The following is a 21,978-nucleotide window of genomic DNA, read 5'->3' as shown; positions in this document are numbered from 1 at the left end:
AAATCCCACTTAGATAGCTTCGGAAGTTCAGGCTCTATTGTAGAGCTATTTTTTCTGTAGATCGAGTTGAAATGAGCAAGCCATTCGGCTTGCGTGACCATATTTGTCTGAGTTGCGCTTTGTGGACAATTCATGTTATTTATTAACTTCCAGAAGTCAGCTGAGTTCTTGTTGCTGAGGGCCGCTAACATGGCTTCGCTGTCCAGTTGAAATTGTATTGCTTTATGCGAAATTAGCCAATTTTTATATTGCTGTTTTGAGGCTTTTTTTGCAAGCTGGCATTGGATGCGATCTAGTTGTGCATGCTGTCTTGGTTCTTTTCTCAATTGCCTCTTTCTTTCTGCGATTTCATTATTATAGCAGTGTTTTGGGGCAAAGGCCAGTTTATTTGAGCCATTTTGAATTGTCATGAACTGTTTTAAGACTACAGTGTATTCAAGGGTGGAGTCCCTTGAGTTTGTTGTGAGGTTGTAGTATGAATCTGTGATCCGCTCCACCTCAAATGGCTTTATTTTTAAGCGAATTCTGTTAGGTTCTACTTCGACCTGATTCTTCCAGATGTTAGGTTTCGCTACGGATGGACAAAGCAGAGTCAATGTTAATTTGCTATGGTCGCTATTGAGATCTTCTAGGACAGTTAGTGCCACTGCTCGATGGTTTAGATTTCCAGAAATAAAGAAGTAGTCTATGATGGATGATGACTTCTCACGTTTCCATGTTTTTTGGGCTGGTATATCTCCACTAATGTTCCCATTCACCATTGTGATGTCTTTCTAATAAGGCTGAACACCATTTTGCTGCCAGTTTTTGCATTGGGATGGAAACTACGACGTCTTGCACATCCCTTATGCACGATGGGTTCAAATCACCACAGCATATTATGTTCGATGCGTATTGCTCGCTGTTAATTGCATCGATTAAATCCAGCACTATGTTCATACATTTATTTGTACCAGCTTCTTTGTGGTGCCAGTACAAATTAATTATGTTCAACTGGGTTTTGGTTTCTTTCCCAGAGTTCAATGAAGTTGCTTCTATGATTGTGTGTTTGATGTAAGGAGTGAGATTGAGGGAGCTTTTCACTTTCCATCCCGAGTTTTTTGCCACCATTGTTAGTAAACCAGCAGATGGTCGTCCTTTTTTTCTCGATATGGCTGGGTTCATGACTATTTCATATTCGTCTGACAATGGGCACAGGGTAAGCCACGTTTCCTGCAGGCAGATCACTGACTGATTCAGAGGGCTTTTAATTGATTTGTTAAATAAGTGCATGAAACCTCGAGTGTTCCATGAGAGCACATGCATGTGGGGACTACTGTGTCTCTGCAGGCGCTAGCTGGATTGCCCACCCAGGACTCCAGCAAGCCAATTCCAATTTTTTGTTGTGTTATTATTCTCCAAGGATTCATGATCGTTGGTATGGTCATTTGCAGCGGAGGTATTTGTTCCTAAAATTGTAATTGTTATGTTTTCTCCCATATTACGGATGTTTTTTCCCTGTATTGGACTATTTTGTTCTTTGTTAATTTCCGGCTTGTTCATCAGTGCCGTAGGTGCAACTTTAAGGGGGGAATTTGGGTTAACATTATTTCCAGGTGTAACCTTGTAGGGTACGGACGAATTTTTGGCTATTACTTCTCTTGCCTTTATTGAGCAGATATCCGCAAGGTTGGTTCGAGGCACTTCATAAATATCAAAGCCTAGGGACAGCAGAAACGAAACTGCATTTAGGAGTAGGTCGCAGACAAGTCTGGAATTTATGTGTAGGCAGACTCTGTCGTTTTGGTTATCATTAAAGAAGTCTACTGTTTGAATGTCATTGGACTCTATTGACCGAAGTCCTGGTACATGATGTAAAAGTCTAAGGACGTTACTTCGATTCAGGGTTAGTCCATCTTTAGTGTCCAATATTCTTTCCAGTATTAATGTGTACTTAGCGCGGATTCCGAATTTATCTTTGTTTGCGAGAAGATTTTGTTGATTTTTGTTAACCTGATTGAATGTTACCGTTTTTTTATGGTCCTTCAGGATGGGCCGAATTGAGGAACTCGACGTATCGGTCGTGTCTGGTTTTATTTTAGGGTTTCCTTCATCCTGCGTTCTCCAAGTCTCATTCCAGCGGGTTGGGCTGATTTCCGTGGTTGGTTTTTGGGCTTCATTTCGAACACCCAAACGTCTTCTTTTTTCGGCCATGGTTTCAAATTTATTTGATTTTCAGTAGAGACTGACGGGGTTGCTTCTGTTAGCGGGAGTATTAGTTCACAAACTCACCCAGAGCCAGCTCGCGGTGCCTCGTTCGCAGGGTTTTGCCTGTCAGTTTTAACCAGGTGGTCAGGGCTTGGGATCTGTTGTGCCACCTCCTCGTCGTCTAGTTCAGCATTATTCTCATCTTCATAAACTGAAAAGTTTAAGAGCTCTTCCACGTCAGATTCGGAGCTTTCATCTAGCATAATTGTTGGTCTTGGTGGATCCGGGCACTTTTGCGAGGCATCAATATTGATCTTTTTTGGTGGTTCATTTACCTTGTCTGTATTAACAAATACATTGACTGATTTTAAATTTCTTAGAAACTTCCTTGATCCCGTATTGTTACATTTTCGTTTGCATTTTTGATTCTTTTGTTTTTTTTCCTGTTGTTTGTTTACATCAGTAAAGTGTGCTTTTTGAAATATTCCATACATTTTGTCTTTCATTTCTGTGCACTGGTTTACTTCTTGTTCTGAGGGATCTTTAATTCTTTCTATGTTAGCTGACGTAGATGGGATAGGGATACTTATCTGTGCCAAGATATTAACAGGGGGAGTGGATGAAGAGTTTGGGGAACCTGTAATACCTTCTGCACTAGCAGAAGTAGATGACACTGGGGTGTTTATATTCGCAATACTATCTACTATAAGGGTGGATGAAGTATTTGAAAGGGGTTTCGTTACAGTTCCAGCTTGTCCTGACGAAGGTGATGTGGGATTTACCACTTGCGGGGGATTATCAGGATCAGCGGCCCGGGCTGGCAATAGTGGGTTCTTTGGTAAATCTGTCTGTGACACGTCAGAAATAAAGGGTCCCTCTTTTGTAGGTCTTTCCTCGCGTAAAGAGTCTCTGTTGGAAATATTCCCGGTCGGCGGTATTAAGTGAGCTATGGAGGTCAATACCTTTTCTTGGCCATTCAATCTTAGTAGTACATTATTAGTCCTTTGCGACATTCCAAGGTCATCGTTTCGATGGGAGCAGCCATCCCATGGAGTTGATGCAGTGTTTGTCACTTGAGGTATTGGCTCGGAAACTCTGGAGACGGCACGCGACTCGTCATACATTCTCTTTGATGATTGAGCCTCTTTCAGCAATCTTAACGCCTCTAAAGTTATTTCAGACATTAGACGTTTCTCATCAACGTTTAAGCGTTTCTGATCCGCACGGTCTTTAGTTAAGGTTTCGAATCTTTGGATGTAATCCAGCGTTTTCGTGTTTTCCCCGATATGCAGCAGTTCCACGGTTGCGAGCTTGGTGTTTGTCAAAGCTGTGAGTTCTGTTAGATCTTTAACATTATCGCTTAGTTGCTCATAGAGTTTGAGCATTGGGGCCATGGCTATAGACAGCGAGGATGAAACAAAAGGTCTAATATCATGTAAAACGTTTTTCACAATGTTTTGGAGCTTGAGGTCTTTCAAAGTTTGGGAGGCAGATTTCCTGGAGTTATGAGCTTTCCCTTTAGGAGGCTGATGTCTGATGGGTGAATCATTCAGTGATTCATCCATAGATGAAATATCAGACGGCTCTTCAGTACATGAGGATGTAATCGACCCTGTGTTGTTTTTCCTGTTGCCTGATGATGACATTGATGGGTTTTGGGAGCCAGGTATTCGATTCCATGGTTTCCTATTTTGGGAGCATGGTACAGAAGGAGATACACTGGAGGCAATTCGTCTTCTTTTTCTGGGGCGTTTTAGCCATTCGCTTCTCAATCGCATGTTATCCTCAAAGTCATTTGCCATAGGGCAGGGTTCAGAAGAAAGAGATCCGCCATTGGCATCACTATCGTTGGCTATTGATTTAGAATTTATAGAGCTGTTCATTTTTGTTAAGTCCACAAGATGTTTGTTCACTATAGCCAGAGAATTATTTTTTCGTTCATGTTGTGTTTTAAAACCATTAAGGTCCATGCAGTTCGCGAAGGGATGGTTATTTTTGGCTAATCCAGAATCTTGTTCTTCTGCTTCGGTCGTAGATACAGATAAATTGTTTGTCTGAGGTCTAGTAGCAATGACTCTTTCTTCCGTCTTATGTAAAAATTTATTACGAGGCATTGGACTATCTTTGTCTATCAGAAGATGGGCGGAGATGGACTTGGAAGACAATGACGAAGATCCAGTGGGCGAAGACATGGGCATCAGGCAATTCGTGTCAGGGATACAATCAAACCAAGAACCAATGGCATCCGAGGTTAGCCGTTGGTTTTTTTGATTATTTGGAGCATGCATATCTTCTGTTTGCGGTACGGCTCCTGATGAATGTACAAGCCTTGCCGTGTCGGCAGATAGTGTGCATGGGGAATGATCAGCATCCGGGTTAATAATGTCAGCTGCGAATGCAGATTCGCCCGGTGGTGGGGCGCCGCTTTCAGCGGGATAACCTGCACTCGAGTTCGTATAACTCAGCACAAGTCCGATTTCGTCTCTTCGTAATTCACTGCTAGGGGGCTCCCCTTCATACCCTTCATGCCCTCTGCTAGCTGGATTAGTACTGAGGGATTCTATGTTTTTTTGAGCTGACGAATTATCGGGAAAAGGACTAGTAGCTAACTCAATGTCTATCTCGGTATGCAGTTGATTTATGGAAGAAACAGTATCTTTCCGAGCTCTCACACCGCTAGCGCGAGTGCTCAGATCTTCCATTAGCGCGTGTGGCAGTGATATGGTGCGTGCAGCAGGGGAGGAGGGGGGTTTGTAATTTCTTACTTGGTTTCTCCCTGCTGTTGTGGTGTCGAAGGCGGAGCGGTTCCAGGTGGCTGCTTGGATACCTTCAGGACCTTCGACTTCTTCGGCACGTCTCAGCTGGAGACGGGTAACAGGATGATGTATGGTCCTTGCAGGAGCTTTGGGCGCTTTTCCTTGATCCATAAAGGTGGAGAAGCAACCAAGCCTCGAGAGCCTCCAGAGACTCACGAGACTCTGCACGACTCCGCGCCGCTCCGCGGTGTGCAGGGGTTTAAGAACACACCCCTCGGCTGTAGCAAAAAGTAGAGAGAGGACTGATACTCCAGGCAGTCCAGCAGGCACAGCAGACTCACGAGACTCTGCACAACTCCGCGCCGCTCCGCGGTGTGCAGGGGTTTAAGAACACACCCCTCGGCTGTAGCAAAAAGTAGAGAGAGGACTGATACTCCAGGCAGTCCAGCAGGCACAGCAGACTCACGAGACTCTGCACGACTCCGCCTGCAAAACATGTCCTAGGTGGTTAACATGCTCTTCCCAGGAGTGGCTGAACACTACAATGTCATCCAAGTATGCCATGCAGAAGTCCTCCATCCCAGCCAGAACCTGATTTACCAACCTTTGGAATGTAGCAGGTGCATTTCTCAGTCCAAAAGGCATAACCTTAAATTGGTATAAGCCCACTGGGGTAGAAAATGCAGTTTTCTCCTTGGCATGGTGTGTCAGGGCTATTTGCCAATAGTCTGACGTTAGACCAAATGTGCTGAGGAACTTGGCTGCACCAAGTCTATCCACCAACTCATCTGTTCTAGGTAAAGGGTGGGCATCAGTCTTGGTGACTGCATTAAGAGCTCTATAATCCACACAGAATCTCAATTCTTTGGATCCTGCCTTTTGTACTAACACAACTGGGCTAGACCATGGACTAGTAGAGGGCTCTATTACCCCGAGGTCAAGCATGTTGCTGACCTCCCCTTTGATGTGGGACCTTACATTCTCTGACATTCTGTATCCTCTGCTTTTGACTGCAGACAGTCACCAGTGAGTATATCATGCTCGCCTCAAGGGGTCAAGCCTCGTGAAAGTGAGAACAGGGAGGCAAACTGGTTTAACATAGATTTGCACTCCTCTTGTTGCTCAGGTGTCAGATTTGAAGAGAGGTTCTCTCCTTCAATCTTTTCATCCAAGGGTAAGTCTATGAGGAGATCAGGGAGAGCTTCACTCTCTTCTTCCTCTTCTGATGAAGCTAGAAGCAAGGCTCCTACTTCATGCCTGGAGACATACGCCTTTAGTCTGTTGGTGTGGAAGACTTTGGGAGCCTCCTTGGGATTGCCCAAGTCCACCAGATAGTTCACCTCTCCAAGTTTACCCAGAACCTTGAAGGGTCCCATCCATTTGGTCTTCAGTGAACTCAACCATATTAGCCTTTCGATCATGCCAATGCTTGCCCAAAGCTTGTCCAGCTTTCAGGTTATCACTAGCTTCTGCCATCATGTGTGACATTCTCCTCTGGAGACCTATCACATAGTCAGTCACTCTGACTGGCTTGGGGGAAGGAGCACTCTCCAACCCCTCCTTAATCAGGACCAATGGACCTCTGACTGGATGGCCATGAAGAAGTTCAAAGGGAGAATAACCTACTCCCTCCTGAGGGACTTCTCTATAAGCAAAGAGAAGGCATGGCAGTAGAAGGTCCCACTTTCTCTTAAGGGGTTCTTCTAAAGCACCTATCATGCTCTTCATGGTACTGTTGAACCTTTCTACCAATCCATTTGTCTGAGGGTGGTATGCGGTTGAGAACTTGTAAGTAACTCCACAGGTTTTCCACATGGCCTTCATGTAGTGGGACATAAAATTTGACCCCCTGTCAGAGATTACTTCCTTAGGAAACCCAACCCTGGTAAAAAAATACAAAGGAGGGCCTTAGCCACAGCCTGAGCTGTAACAGTCCTCATAGGAATTGCCTCACGGTATCTAGTAGCATGGTCTACTACAACAAGGATAAACCTGTTGCCTGAGGAGGTTGCAGGATCAAGGGGACCAACAATGTCAATCCCTACCCTCTCAAATGGGACTCCCACTACTGGAAGAGGCATTAAAGGTGCCACATTCTTGCCAAACTTATCTACCCCGGCCCCCATTTTTGGCCAATAAAAGTAGAGTGAGAGCCTTTCCTTGGTCTTCTTGAAACTCAAGTGACCAGCCAAAGGAATCTCATGGGCTAGTTGCAAGAACTGTTGACTGTTTTCTTGAGGCACTACAAGTCGCTTGTAGTCTCCAGGTGCAGACTCAGTCGGTTCACTGTAGAAGAGGCCATCTTCCCAGTGCAACCTATACTTCCCAGGCTCTTGCCCATCTGCCCGAGAAGCTGCCTGGTGGTGAAGACCTTCCATAGTTGGACATTCTCTTTGTCCCTTACTGAAGTCTGCCCTGTTGGGTCCACCTTCTGCCAGTAAAGACTGAAGCTCAGGATGGTCAACAGGATCCAGATCTCCAATAAGTTCTTGGCCTTCTACTAGCTCTTCTTCAGAGTCTAGTTGAACCACGCAGGGTTGTACCTCCCTCTCAGCCTCAGCTGGAGGTGGAGTTACAGGTGTAACTTTGGACAACCTAAGGGAAGTCCTTGTTGGAAGCACTGGAGTGCTTGCTACTGGCTTCTTCTTAGAAGTCTTGGGTTGCCCCTTTGCTTCTGTTTGTTTAGAGACTGCAGTAAGTAGCTCCAGTGGAGAAGGAGTGATATCTTTCTTCATCATCTCCAGAGAAGAACCTCTCATGGTTTTCTCTCTTGCAGGTCTGGTTAGCTCATGTAACATTTTACTAGGAGGTCTGGGGGTGTGTGACACTTCTCCAAGAGTTTTCAGGTCCTTACCCAACAGAACCCTTCCTGGTACCTCACATTGTACACTGACAGGTATCTTCACGGTCATATCATTGCACTGGATGAGAACTGGTAATTGGGGAAGTATCTGCACAGGCCCTCCAGCTAACTTGGTGAGGTGTTTAGGTGCCTTAGCAACATCCTCTGCCTTGAAAGATGATTAATCCACCACAGTCATGCTGGCCCCAGTGTCCCTAATGGCAGGAGTCTCTTGACCATTCACCTGGACACTGTCCTTATAATACTCTTTTGTATTATCTGGGATAGAATTATACACATCTAAATTCTGTTGTTCCCACAACCCCAGGGATACTAAAGAAACACTGGCTGAGACGCCAATGGGATCATCAGCCAGTAGTAGAAAGTTTCCGCTGGCCATTTGTACTTCCTCCTCTGGAACGAAGGCTAAGGAGACAGTGTGGACCCCTGAAGGTTTACCCTTACATCTGGGATCCCCTTTCACATGGTCAGTAGAGCTACAAACATAGCATTTACCAAATGCTTTTTGGAACGGTGGCTTGTTCTGACCTCCTTCTGGTTTGGCACCAGAAGGTACACTAGCCTGATTTGGTTTCCTTTGTGGTTTACCCTTATTGTTTTGTTTGGGGCCCTCTTTGGGATTGGAATTATTAGAATTCTCTAAGGAGTCCTTTTTTGGCTGTTTGCCCTCATCCTTTTTCTGAGTTGCCTCAGAGTCCTTGTGAGTAGTCCTGTTGGCAACCCACAAGTCAGCAGCCTTAGCTAGCTTCCTGGAATCTAATTCCTTTGAATCAGCCAAGTGCTGTCTGAGCGCAGGAGAGCAGGCATCATAAATTGACTCCAACATCACAAGATTCTCCATTCCCTCATAAGTGTTCACCCTGTAACCCTTAATCCATCCCTCTAAGTTCTTCAAACTTTCACTCACCCAGGTAGCCCAAGGGGTACCATCATGCTTTTTGAGGGTCCTAAACCTCTTAAGGTACTGGGAAGGGGTCTTCCCAAATCTAGCTTCCCACATTCATAATCCTTCTTATCCACCTCCCCCCAACTCCATTACCACATCAGATGCAACAGGGGGAGCCTAGCGAACAACCAGGGAAGTAACTCATTCCCTGAGATGTCCTGGAGCCCATGGTTATACTCAAACATAGCCAACCAATCTAACACATCCAACTTAGGCTCTTACATACCCACAATCTCTTTAGGCATCCGGGGTCTTTTGGGACTGGAACTCCTAGAGTGTTAGGCAGAAACCTGTGCAGTTCCCTTAGGGACCACTGCAAAAAGTTTAAGACTACAGGTGTTGGCAGTAAACCCAATTGGTAGCAGTTTGCACCACCCAGATTTACCTGGCAGCTGTGGCTGAGCAGTCAGACTTCTCTCATGAAGATTTAGGCAGTATATAGAGTATACACAATAGGGCTAAATATACAGTAGCACAAGCAAACACTGACCAGAGCTTTGGTATAAAAGTATATAATTATTTATTTAAAAACTCACTTGTAAAAATACACTGGCACTAATATGTCAAGCAAGTTCAAACACAGTCACTAGAAATATATACACCTCCCTAATTAATTATTTGACTTGACAAGTCTAGGTTAAGACACCACTTATTTAGCAAAACAGAGGTGAGCGCGTAACCATAGATGGCACTCCAATAGTTATTTAAAAAGGGAGAGAAAAGGCAAAAATAGGAAAAACACACAATAGCAACACTTTTAAAGAACCACAGCAAGTCAAGAAAGGCAGGGTCTACTGTAGAGCAAAAAGTTCATAGGCCAGGCCCACTCTTGAAGAGAGCAAGGCGGACTGTGCCCAAGATCACACAGTGGAAATGCACTAAAAGTCTTTGCAGGAAAGTCAAAAAGAGGTTGGATCAAGTTAGAAAGGTAATGTTAACAGGTCCGAGGTCACCCCAGGATAGAGAGTCAAGGATTTACGGGACACCTTGGACAGTCTGTTGTAAGGGAGTCCAGGCGGGACACAGTAACTGAAATGGTGAGAAATCTCCAGCGGGGGCAGTTGTTCCTGGCAGCGGGTGCAAGTCGGTCCTTTGTCCAGGGGAAGAGAAGATCTCGACGTGGAGAAAAGCTGGAGATCGTTGCAATTCCAGGGAAACCAGCCGCAGAGTCTCCTACCCTTTCATTCGCGGTAGTGGTGAAGCATGGCTATCCGGCCGCCGGGGTGCTTGGCACAGGCGATTCGACCATGAGACGATCCAGGAAGGCGAAAAAGGCAAACTGGTTGGTCCCACCAGCTCAAAGGGAAGAAGACTCTCCTGGAAGAAGATCTTCTCTGTTGTCGGGAAAGTGGTGAGTTTCGTACAGCAGGGCTCCACCGGTGGTGTCGTCGTTGTAGATGGCTCAGCTTCTCCCCTCTTCGGATTCTTTAGGTCCTGTGGCGACTTCTGAAGTTCCAGTCCCCAAAGCCCTGCTTTTATGTAGCAAAACCCCCATTCATCAGCCTAGCTGTCAATCAAACAGGCTAAGTGGTGAGCAGGGCGGCTCACCACTGGGCCAATCATACAAGAGTGCGACTTGAGTTGCCAAGGCAACACAGTCCAGGGTGCCTATTCCCCCCTCCCATACATCCTGTAGACCCAGACAGAGTGGCACCACTTTTGGAGGCTTCTGTGCAGAAGCCCGCCAAAAGTGGAACAAAGGGCTCGACTTGGGTTGGAGTTACAGAGGCGAACACAAACGCCATTTTAAAACTGAGTCCTGGCAAAAAGACCCAACCGGGGAATAAATATTAAATAAATAACCCGGCGGTATCTTTAACATTGCACCAAAAAAGTGGTGCGTTTAAAATGAATGGGAAAATCCCATAGGAAATATTCCGGTGCAATATTTTGCGTGGTAACCACTGACACCAGCTAGAAACTCGACAAGGGGGGACTGGACAGTGCCCCCTTGAAAAACAGACCCAGGGGCAATCTAATTACCCCTACCAGTACTTCCACAATAGGATGGTTTGTACTGGTTCTGTTCACAATTTAAGACTAGTAAAGTCAATGGTGACTTTACATGCCCTGGGAGACAGTAGTCAGTCCCAGGGTATGGAGTCTATGTTTAGGGTCACTATGACACCCCTGTGTTACTGCACTGAGGGTGCTGTGTAACACACATACCAAAAACACATGAAGCCCTATGTAGTAAAAGCCCCCATAGCCCATAAAACACATTACAAAGTCAAAGGACATCCACAAATCATGTCTAAGAGTGGGAGAGAAAGAGTCTCACTCTTAGCAGGAAAAGAATATAAACCCCAACAAATCCAGCAAAGCTGCTGGGGGACTCACTAGGTTTGGGAAATTAGCCTTAACAGAGAATTCTCTCTAACACTCGCCCCCTCCCCCCCAGACTAAGGGACAGGAGGATTTAATCCACTCCTGGATGAATCTCATACCTCTAGTCGGTTATAAACACCCTAGAGAGACCATCAGCATTTTGGTGGAGATACTCTGACCTATGTTCTATGGTCAAATCAAAGGTTTTCCTTTGTAAGCTATATGACCTACAAACCCTTTGAGGAACATCAGTCTTTTTAAAACTATAGGGGATCTGGTTGACCAGTCCCTCAGAAGTTGGTACAACTTCTGAACCTGTGAAGGCTTTTTCAAGGGGTCCTTATAAAGGATTCCCTTAGATCTAGAGGGTCCTCCAGAGGTCCTCACCACTTCTCTGTTGGGAGAAGTTTGGGTTTTAGGCCTCTTGGTTGGAGGGGATGGAGATAAGCAAGGTACATGCTTCTCCTTCCTCTTAGATCTAACCTTACCTACTTTAGGAGTTTCACTCCCAAGACTAGGATTTGAGTTGGAGTCTTCAGTAGAAGGTCCAATAGTCTGAAGGTTTTTAGCCTTAGACTTTTCTTTTCGGTTTTCCACCAGCACTGGGAACTGCCAGTTCTCTTAGGCCTAGTTAGTGGTCCAGTTGGTCTATCCACCTCTTCCTCAGAAGCAGGGGGAGTCACAGACTCTAAAACTGGGGGAATAATGATGGAGCTTGGTTCGAGCTCCCATTTCCCTAGCATTTTTGCCTGAAATGTGCCTGGGTCACAGGTCAATTTACCAACACCAGGGCTTGTAGTGGGTTTCTCCATAGAGGCTCCCACAGGCTTAGAGTGGTTCCTTAAGGTGGCCTCTCTAGCCAATTTGGTTTGGTTCTGGGTCTCCGTACTGGGAGGCCTGGGGGTACTGGATACTACTAGAGTTCTTAGATCATTCCCCAACAGGACTCTCCCAGGCACCTCAGTCTGAACATTGACAGGAATCATCACTGTCATGTTGTTACACTGTATGAGGGCTGGTAGAATTGGAACCATTTGGACAGGGCCTCCAGACATCTTAGTGGGAACTTTGGGTGCCTTAGCAACATCCTCAGGCCTGAAAAAGCTTTCATCCACTACTGTTCTGCTGGCCCCAGAGTCTCGTCTGGCAGGAGTATCCTGGCCATTGACAAGAACACTGTCCATATAATAAACTTTAGAGTTTTCTGTTATGTAGTTGTACCCACTCCTATTCTGATTGCTAACAAGACCCATGGACTCTACTGTTAGACTTGCTTGAAGACCCAAAGGTTCTTCAGCAAAGAATTCAAAGTGAGCACTAGCCATTTGGACTTCCTCCTCAGGAGTGAAGGCTAAGGAGACTGTGCTGATCTCTGTAGGTTTACCCTTACATCTGGGATCTCCTTTGATGTGGCCAGTTGCCCCACAGAGATAGGATGTTCCAAATGCTCTCTGGAATGGTGGCGTGGTCTGACCTCCTTCTGGTTTGTGACCAGAGGGTATACTAGCCTGTTGTGGTTTACCCTGGGGCTTACCCTGGTTATTTTGTTGTTTGGGGCCCTCTTTGGGTTGGGAGGTATTAGAAGTCTCTTGGTTCCCTTTTGGTGGCTGCTTTCCCTCATCCTTTTTCTGAGTGACCCCTGAATCCTTGTGAGTAGCCCTGTTGGCAACCCACAAGTCATCAGCCTTAGCTAGCTTCCTGGAATCTAATTCCTTTGAATCAGCCAAGTGCTGTCTGATCTCAGGAGAGCAGGCATCATAAATTGACTCCATAATTACAAGATTTCTCATTCCCTCATAAGTGTTCACCTTGTAACCCTTAATCCATCCCTCTAAGTTTTTCAAACACTCATTCACCCAGGTAGCCCAAGGGGTACCATCATTCTTTTTGAGGATCCTAAACCTCTTAAGGTACTGGGAAGGGGTCTTCCCAAATCTAGCTATTAAAGCTAGCTTCACACATTCATAGTCCCTTAATCCACCTCCCCCAACTCCATTACCATATCAGATGCAACAGGGGGGAGCCTAGAGAACAACCAGGGAAGTAACTCATTCCCTGAGATGTCCTGGAGCCCATGATTATACTCAAACATAGCCAACCAATCCAACACATCCAAATTAGGTTCATACATACCACAATCTCTTTAGGCATCCTGGGTCTTTTGGGACTGGTACTCCTAGAGGATCCGGAGGGAGAAGCATTTTCAACAGACCATTTCTTCATCTCTAACTCATGCTTGAGCTCCATTTCTCTGAGCCTTAGTTCTTGATTCAGTTCTTGGTGTCTTTGTTCTGCTTGAGCAGTAAGTCTCTTAAACTCCAATTTAAGTTTCATTTTCTCTAGTTCAAGACATTGAGGACTAAGTGTGGGACCTGGCAAAGGTCCAGTAGGTACAGCTGGTAGAGCAGTCAGGGGCCCGGGGGGTGGGACAGTTACAACAGCCTCAACGTCCTCTTCTGACTCTGCCTCATGATTTTCAATACTTTGATCAATATCAATATCATCACTGTTATCTACATTTTCTGGGAGAGTGGCTTCCTCTGAACGATCACCCAGACTTTGATTTGCTAACAATCTTTCTATTAGCTCCATTTTCTTGCCTTTAGTCAGGAGATTCTTATGCTTACAGAGAACTCTTAAACAATCAGCCGTTTTTGTAGCAAGGGATTCTTGACTATAACTTTCCATAGTTGACAGGTTAGAAAATAAACTTTTTAGTGCTAAGCTTTGTGGTTAGTTGCACTAGGGTATCTAAAAGCACACTAAAATGTATACTCAATACAAATCCCACCTCTGCCACCAGTGTTAGGCAGAAACCTGTGCAGTTCCCTTAGGGACCACTGCAAAAGGTTTAAGACTACAGGTGTTGGCAGTAAACGCAATTGGTAGCAGTCTGCACCACCCAGATTTACCTGGTAGCTGTGGCTGAGCAGTCAGACTTCTCTCAAAAAAAGTTAGGCAGTATATAGAGTATACACAATAGGGCAAGAAATACAGTAGCGCAAGCAAACACTGACCAGAGCTTTGGTATAAAAGTATATAATTATTTATTTAAAAACACACTTGTAAAAATACACTGGCACTAATATGTCAAGCAAGTTCAAACACAGTCACTAGAAATATATACACCTCCCTAATTAATTATTTGACAAGTCTAGGTTAAGACACCACTTATTTAGCAAAACAGAGATGAGCGCGTAACCATAGATGGCACTCCAATAATTATTTAAAAAGGGAGAGAAAAGGCAGAAATAGGAAAAACACACAAGACCAACACTTTTAAAGAACCACAGCAAGTCAAGAAAGGCAGGGTCTACTGTAGAGCAAAAAGTTCATAAGCCAGGCCCACTCTTGAAGAGAGCAAGGCAGATTGTGGCCAAGATCACACAGTGGAAATGAACTAAATGTCTTTGCAGGAAAGTCAAAAAGAGGTTGGATCAAGTTAGAAAGGTAATGTTAACAGGTCCGAGGTCACCCCAGGATAGAGAGCCAAGGATTTACGGGACACCTTAGACAGTCTGTTGCAAGGGAGACCAGTTGGGACACAGTACCTGAAATGGTGAGAAAGCTCCAGCGGGGGCAGTTGTTCCTGGCAGCGGGTGCAAGTCGGTGCTTTGTCCAGGGGAAGAGAAGATCTCGACGTGGAGGAAAGCTGGAGATCGTTGCACTGCTAGGGAAGAAACCAGCCGCGGAGTTTCCCGGTTAAAAGGTACTACCCTTTTATTCGCGGTAGAGGTGAAGCATGGCTATCCGGCCGCCGGGGTGCTTGGCACGGGCGATTCGACCACGAGACGATCCAGGAAGGCGAAAAAAGCGAACTGGTTGGTCCCACCAGCTCAAAGGGAAGACTCTCCTGGAAGAAGATCTTCTCTGTCGTCGGAAAAGTGGTGAGTTTCGTACAGCAGGGCTCCACCGGTGGTGTCGTCGTTGTAGATGGCTCAGCTTCTCCCCTCTTCGGATTCTTTAGGTCCTGTGGCGACTTCTGAAGTTCCAGTCCCCAAAGCCCTGCTTTTATGCAGCAAAACCCCCATTCATCAGCCTAGCTGTCAATCAAGCATGCTAAGTGGTGAGCCGTGCGGCTCACGACTGGGCCAATCATACAAGAGTGCGACTTGAGTGGCCAAGGCAACTCAGTCCAGGGTGCCTATTCCCCCCTCCCACACATCCTGTAGACCCAGACAGAGTGGCACCACTTTTGGAGGCTTCTGTGCAGAAGCCCGCCAAAAGTGGAACAAAGGGCTCGACTTGGGTTGGAGTTACAGAGGCAAACACAAACGCCATTTTAAAACCGAGTCCTGGCAAAAAGACCCAACTGGGGAATAAATATTAAATAAATAACCCAGCGGTATCTTTCACATTGCACCAAAAAAGTGGTGCGTTTAAAATGGATGGGAAAATCCCATAGGAAATATTCCGGTGGAATATTTCGCGTGGTAACCACTGCCACCAGCCAGAAACTCGACAAGGGGGGACTGGACAGTGCCCCCTTGAAAATCAGACCCAGGGGCAATCTAATTACCCCTACCAGTACTTCCACAATAGGATGGTTTGTACTGGTTCTGTTCACAATTTAAGACCAGTAAAATCAATGGTGACTTTACATGCCCTGGGAGACAGTAGTCAGTCCCAGGGTATGGAGTCTATGTTTGGGGGTCATTATGACACCCCTGTGTTACTGCACTGAGGGTGCTGTGTAACACACATACCAAAAACACATGAAGCCCTATGGAGTAAAAGCCCCCATAGCCCATAAAACACATTAAAAAGTCAAAGGACATCCTCAAATCATGTCTAAGAGTGGGAGTAAAAGAGTCTCACTCTTAGCAGGAGAAAAAAATAACCCCAAAAAATCCAGCAAAGCTGCTGGGGGACTCACTAAGTTTGGGAAATTAGCCTTAACAGAGAATTCTCCCTAAGATAGAGGATCCGGAGAGAGAAGCATTTTCAACAGACAATTTCTTCTTCTCTAGCTCATGCTTGAGCTCCATTTCTCTGAGCCTTAGTTCTTGGTTTAGTTCTTGGTGCCTTTGTTCTGCTTAAGCATTAAGTCTCTTAAACTCCAATTCAAGCTTCATTTTCTCTAGTTCAATACATTGAGGACTAAATGTGGGACCTGGCAAAGGTCCAGTAGGTACAGCTGGTAGAGCAGACAGAGGCCAAAGGGGGACAATTACAACAGCCTCACCCTCCTCTTCTGACTCTGCCTCAAGATTATCAATACTTTGATCAATATCGATATCATCACTGTTATCTACATTTTCCGGGAGAGTAGGTTCCTCTGAACCATCACCCAGACTTTGGTTTGCTAACAATCTTTCTATTAGCTCCATTTTCTTGCCTTTAGTCAGGAGATTCTTATGCTTACAGAGAACTCTTAAACAATCAGCAGTTTTTGTGGCAAGGGACTCTTGACTATAACTTTCCATAGTTGACAGGTTAGAAAATAAACTTTTTAGTGCTAAGCTTTGTGGTTAGTTGCACTAAGGTATCTAAAAGCACACTAAAATGTATAATCAATACAAATCCCACCACTGCACACAACTGTTAGGCAGAAACCTGTGCAGTTCCCTTAGGGACCACTGCAAAAAGTTTAAGACCACAGGAGTAAGCAGTAAACCCAATTGGTAGCAGTCTGCACCACCCCGATTTACCTGGTAGCTGTGGCTGAGCAGTCAGACTTCTCTCAAGAAGAGTTAGGCAGTATATAGAGTATACACAATAGGGCTAAAAATACAGTACAACAAGCAAACACTGACCATAGCTTTGGTATAAAAGTATATAATTATTTATTTTAAAACACACTTATTAAAATACACTGCCACTAATATATCAAGCAAGTTCAAACACAGTCACTATAATTATATACACCGCCCCAGTTAGTTATTCGACAAGTCTAGGTTAAGACACCACTTATTTAGCAAAATAGAGGTGAACCCGTAACCGTAGATGGCACTCCAATAATTCGTTTAAAAAGGGAGAGAAAAGGCAGAGTAGGAAAATAAGACAGTACCAACACTTTTAAGAAACCACAGCAAGTTAAGAAAGGCAGGGTCTACTGTAGAGCAAAAAGTTCATAGGCCAGGCCCACTCTTGGAGAGAGCAAAGCGGAATGTGCCCAAGATCACACATTGGAAATGCACTCAAAGTCTTTGTAGAAAAGTCAAAAAGAGGTTGAATCAGTTCAGAAAGGCAACGTTAGCAGGTCTGAGGTCAACCCAATTGGAAAGTCAAGGATTTACGGGACACCTTGGACAATCTGTTGCAAGGGAGACCAGGCGGGACACAGTACCTGAAATGGTGAGAAAGCTCCAGCGGTGGCAGTTGTTCCTGGCAGCGGGTGCAAGTCGTGGCTTCAACCAGAGGAAGAGATGATCTTGACAAGGAAGAAAGCTGGAGGTCGTTGCACTGCCAGGGAAGAAACCAGCCGCGGAGTTCCCGATTGAAAGGTACAACCCTTTTATTCGCGGTAATGGTGAAGCGTGGCTATCCGGCCGCCGGGGTGCTTGGCACGGGCGATTCGACCACGAGACGTCCAGGAAAGCGAAAAAAAGGCGAACTGGTTGGTCCCACTAGCTCAAAGGGAAGAAGACTCTCCTGGAAGAAGATCTCCTCTGTCGTCGGGGAAGTGGTGAGTTCGTACAGCAGGGCTCCACCGGTGGTGTCGTTGTTGTAGATGGCTCAGCTTCTCCCCTCTTCGGATTCTTTAGGTCCTGTGGCGATTTCTGAAGTTCCAGTCCCCAAAGCCCTGCTTTTATGCAGAAAAACCCCCATTCATCAGCCTAGCTGTCACTCAAACATGCTAAGTGGTTAGCCGGGTGGCTCACCACTGGGCCAATCACACAAGAGTGCGACTTGAGTTGCCAAGGCAACTCAGTACAGGGTGCCTAATCCCCCTCCCACACATCCTGAGAAGCCCGCCAAAAAGTGGAACAAAGGGCTCGACTTGGGTTAGAGTTTCAGAGGCGAACACAAACGCCATTTTAAAACCGAGTCCTGGCAAAAAGACCCAACAGTGAAATAAATATTAAATAACCCGGCGGCATCTTTAACATTGTACCAAAAAGTGGTGTGTTTATAATCAATGGGAAAATCCCATAGGAAATATTCTGGTGGAATATTTCGCATGGTATCCACTGCCACCAGCCAGAAACTCGACAAGGGGGGACTGGACAGTGCCCCCTTGGAAAACAGACCCAGGGGCATTCGAATTGCCCCTACCAGAACTTCCACAATATGATGGTTTGTACTGGTTCTGTTCACAATTTGAGACTAGTAAAGCCAATGGAGACTTTACATGCCCTGGGAGACAGTAGTCAGTCCCGGGGTATGGAGTCTATGTTTGGGGGTCACTATGACACCCCTGTGTTACTGCACTGAGGATGCTGTGTAACACACATAGCAAAAACACATGAAGCCCTATGGAGTAAAAGACCCCATAGCCCATAAAACACATTTACATTCAAAGGACATGCTCAAATCATGCCTAAGAGTGGGAGAAAAAGAGTCTCACTCTTAGCAGGAGAAAAAAATAAACCCCAAAAATCCAGCAAAGCTGCTGGGGGACTCACTAGGGTTGGGAAATTAGCCTTAACAGAGAATTCTCCCTAACACGCTCCCACTGAGAGACTACCACAATGAGATTGCAGAAGCCTGAGGAACCTGAGCGAGCAAGTGCCCCACGTGAATCGTAACAAGAAAGATACAGACCCTTTGCATTTAGACAAGGTTACGGGAACCTGAGAAACCCGAACGGACATGCGCCCTTTGTGAATCAGAGTGCAGGAAATATGAACACTTTGTATTAAGGTAAGGAAAGCCAACAAGGTTCTGGGAGCCTGAGAATTCCAGAGTGGGTAAGAGCCTTGTGTGAATTATGTGAAGCAAGTCTGTCAGAATTCCGTAGGACTTTGGGAAGTCCAAGAGTCAGGAACTTGTGATAAAGAGAATTGTGATGTAAAGGAACCTGGAGAGGTGTTGAGAAAAACCCTTGTTTTCCAGAGGAAGGGGGAACCATAAGAAGGAACTTTTATATTGAGTAACAAAGGCTGCAAGAAGGTGGAAAACTTTTTTTTGTTGCTATTTTAATGAACTTGGAATTACTGGCATATCAACCTGTGCCGGCCCAATGGTGTCTGAGGGGCAGGTGGTGAGACCCTGACATCAGGCCAGCACAACCAGGAGAGACCGCTTGTCACTGTGCTGCTGCCCGGGTGAGTCTTGTGAAGAGAGAGAGATTGAGAGAGACTCGGGAGTATGCGACTGACTGAAGCACAGCAGGCAGAAGAAAATATATGAAGCGGCACGGAGCAGAAAAGAGGAAAGAAAAGGAAACTAGTAAAAAAAGCAGATTGAGAGAAAAGTAACAATACTGAGAGAAAGTGAGAGAAAATCAGAAAGCAGAGCGTGCAAGGGATGCAAAGGAATAGGACTATATCAAAGAGGGTGTGAGTGACCCGAAAAGAGAGAGAAGGGTGCAAACTACCCAGCAGAGTGGAAAAGGTGCCAGTGGGCACGGAAAGGTTGAGAAAGTGCAAGTGTGCACGGGAAAGCAAGAAGGAAGGTGCCAGTGGGCCCGAAGAGGTAAAGAAAGTGCAAGTGCGCAAGAGAAGGAAAGAAACGGGCCAGTGGGCACGAAGAGGAGAGTGCAAGTGTGCAGGCGAAGGAAAGAAAGGTGCCAGTCAGCACCAGAAGGAAAGTCAAGGGAAACAGAGGGGAAAAGAAGGGGCACAGAAAGCCCCTGAGGGAAAAAGTCAAGAGCAGGGGAATCAAAGAGAGGGGTTAAGGCTCAGAGTGGTCACGCTTAGGAGGAGAAAATAACCTGGCATTTTTGGAAAGTCTCTGATGCTAATCCTTTGAGAGAACTGTATATGAAAAACAAGGTACATCCTGACAAACTAAACTCGTATTTTCTTTTAAGCTCAAGAGGGGCCTAAGTTTGGGGAAGGTAACCTTGAGAGGCCCAAGAAGTGTTTGTGTTTGTGCATGAAAGAGGCCTAAGCTTGGGGAAGGAAACCCTGAGAGGCCTATCAAAGTGCAATCTTGACTATTTTGTGTTACTGAAGGAACTGAAGCGTGGGGAATTGAACCCATGAGGCATTAAAGATATTGTTTGGACTATGGAGAAGGTCCTATGAACAGTCCCTTTTGATTGAACTCATCCCTTTGAAGCTGTCAAACCTACCGTTGTTGAGAAGACCACCTGATACCAATTCTGGTTTCCAATTTGTGTTGAGCCACCACCTTTTGTTTTTGTCAAAGAGTCAAAGAGTGAGGGCAAGCATTGGTTTAGACAAAGATAGATTTTTATTTTAGACTTCTAAACTTCAATGGCCCTTAGAAACATCAGCTAAGGGTACCATTCCTTTAGTGTTAGGGCCAGTTAGGCATTACGCAAACCCATGAACCTTTAGAAATAAAGGTTTTGAAGCCTTATCTTTGAGTCTTTGTCTCTCTTGAGAGCATGCCTGTCTCACACATCTCTCTTCTTCTTTGGTGTAGCCCACTTGGTTTACTTCCCTGCCAAGTTCTGTCACAAGGAAGTTGACTCGTAGGATTCTGCTGGATTGGGTCCCTGACGCTGGTTTCTCTCCCCCCTCTCTTTATGTCACCTTGGCTGCTATGCTTGCCAAGTATTGACATGAGGAAGACAGTCCTGCTTGTTATTTTCATACCCGGTTTTTGCCTCCTGTATCGTCCATCCCTTACCGGTCCCATGCCTCTCCCATTACCTTCCTCGTTCCCGGGATGCACATCCGGTTCTTCCTGGGGCGTCTCTTTCCTACTCTTTGTGCTGTGTGGGCATCTCCGCGTCTCTGCACCTTCACCTCGCAGATCTCCTGCCCGGCCCTTGGAGCGACTGTCGGGACGCTGCCTCTTGCGTTCGCGTCACTGTTAGCCAGCCTCGCATTACCATCTGGAAGCCGTTGGGGGAAGTAGTCCCGTTGTCCTCTTGACTACGAGAGCGGATTGCTCTCGGCTCCTTCCTGGCCTTCTCAGCGTCTCCTTCGTGCTTCCCAGGATTCACAGTGTCTCGCTCTGGTTGGCTGTGTCTCTCTGACAGGCAATCCTGCTTTGTTTTTTATGGCGTATAAGGAACCATGCCTCTGTGGAAGTCTATACGGCGGCAGTTCTTTCTCGGTATTGCTCTTCATTGTTCCTGTGTCCCACCTCATCCTGGTATTTGGATTACCTATGTTTCTGATGCTCTTCTTCATCTCAGTACTTTTCAGGACCTTGAGTAAGTCTACTTTACAACAGTACATAGGTTTACTGTCTACAAAGAAGTTAGCAGAAAAGGGAGAGGTTAGAGTATGTGGGGGGTGTGACGTTCTCAATAGGGCTGTACCCTAGATGGTTGTCCTTCTCCCTAGGGTGGGTAGTGCCTCACCATGAGATCCTCCATCATTATACCACCCCCCAGGGGGACAATCGGTTAGTGGTCTCGGGGAGGAGTGAAGATATGTAGTGAATCATCACAGTAACCCTAAAATAAAATAAAAATAAATAACACAGATCTGCTTTTCCACCTTGACTACCCTTGTGGCTCTTCACCCTCACTTTGCTTCCACTCGCTTCCGCTCCTTCTCTCTTCTTGCTCCAATTGCATGGAATTCTCTTCCCCCGGACATTCGAGAAACAGTCCACATGGATTTGTTCAAAACCAAACTAAAAGACTACCTCCTCGCCTTTGGGTTACCCTTTAGCACTCTTAACCTACCTCATCTGCCTGCTAGCTAACATTTTTCCCTTGCCTCTAACCTCCCTCTGTCCCTCACTTCCTCTGCCTCTCCTGTAGCGTTCATCCATCATGGTCACATCCCGAGGTTAGCTGGCTGTACTGCCTGCCTGCACATAAAAATGTTCAATGTTCGTTGTCCTTAATCCATGTGTGTCTACTT

The 21,978-nt window shown here is 45.8% G+C and overlaps 1 protein-coding gene across 1 annotated transcript in view; it reads left to right on the top strand.

Moving 5' to 3' along the window:
• PKD1 (polycystin 1, transient receptor potential channel interacting) overlaps positions 1-21,978 on the top strand; it is a 1,742,473-nt gene that overhangs the window by 992,770 nt on the left and 727,725 nt on the right. The gene's annotated exons all lie outside the window — the stretch shown is intronic.

Source organism: Ambystoma mexicanum, chromosome 2q (assembly GCF_040938575.1).
Source record: "Ambystoma mexicanum isolate Mex_15411 chromosome 2q, UKY_AmexF1_1, whole genome shotgun sequence".
In the NCBI taxonomy this organism is placed as follows: Eukaryota; Metazoa; Chordata; class Amphibia; order Caudata; family Ambystomatidae; genus Ambystoma; species Ambystoma mexicanum.
The sequence above is the reverse complement of the archived record's forward strand: the minus strand, read 5'-3'. Positions and strand labels throughout refer to the sequence as shown.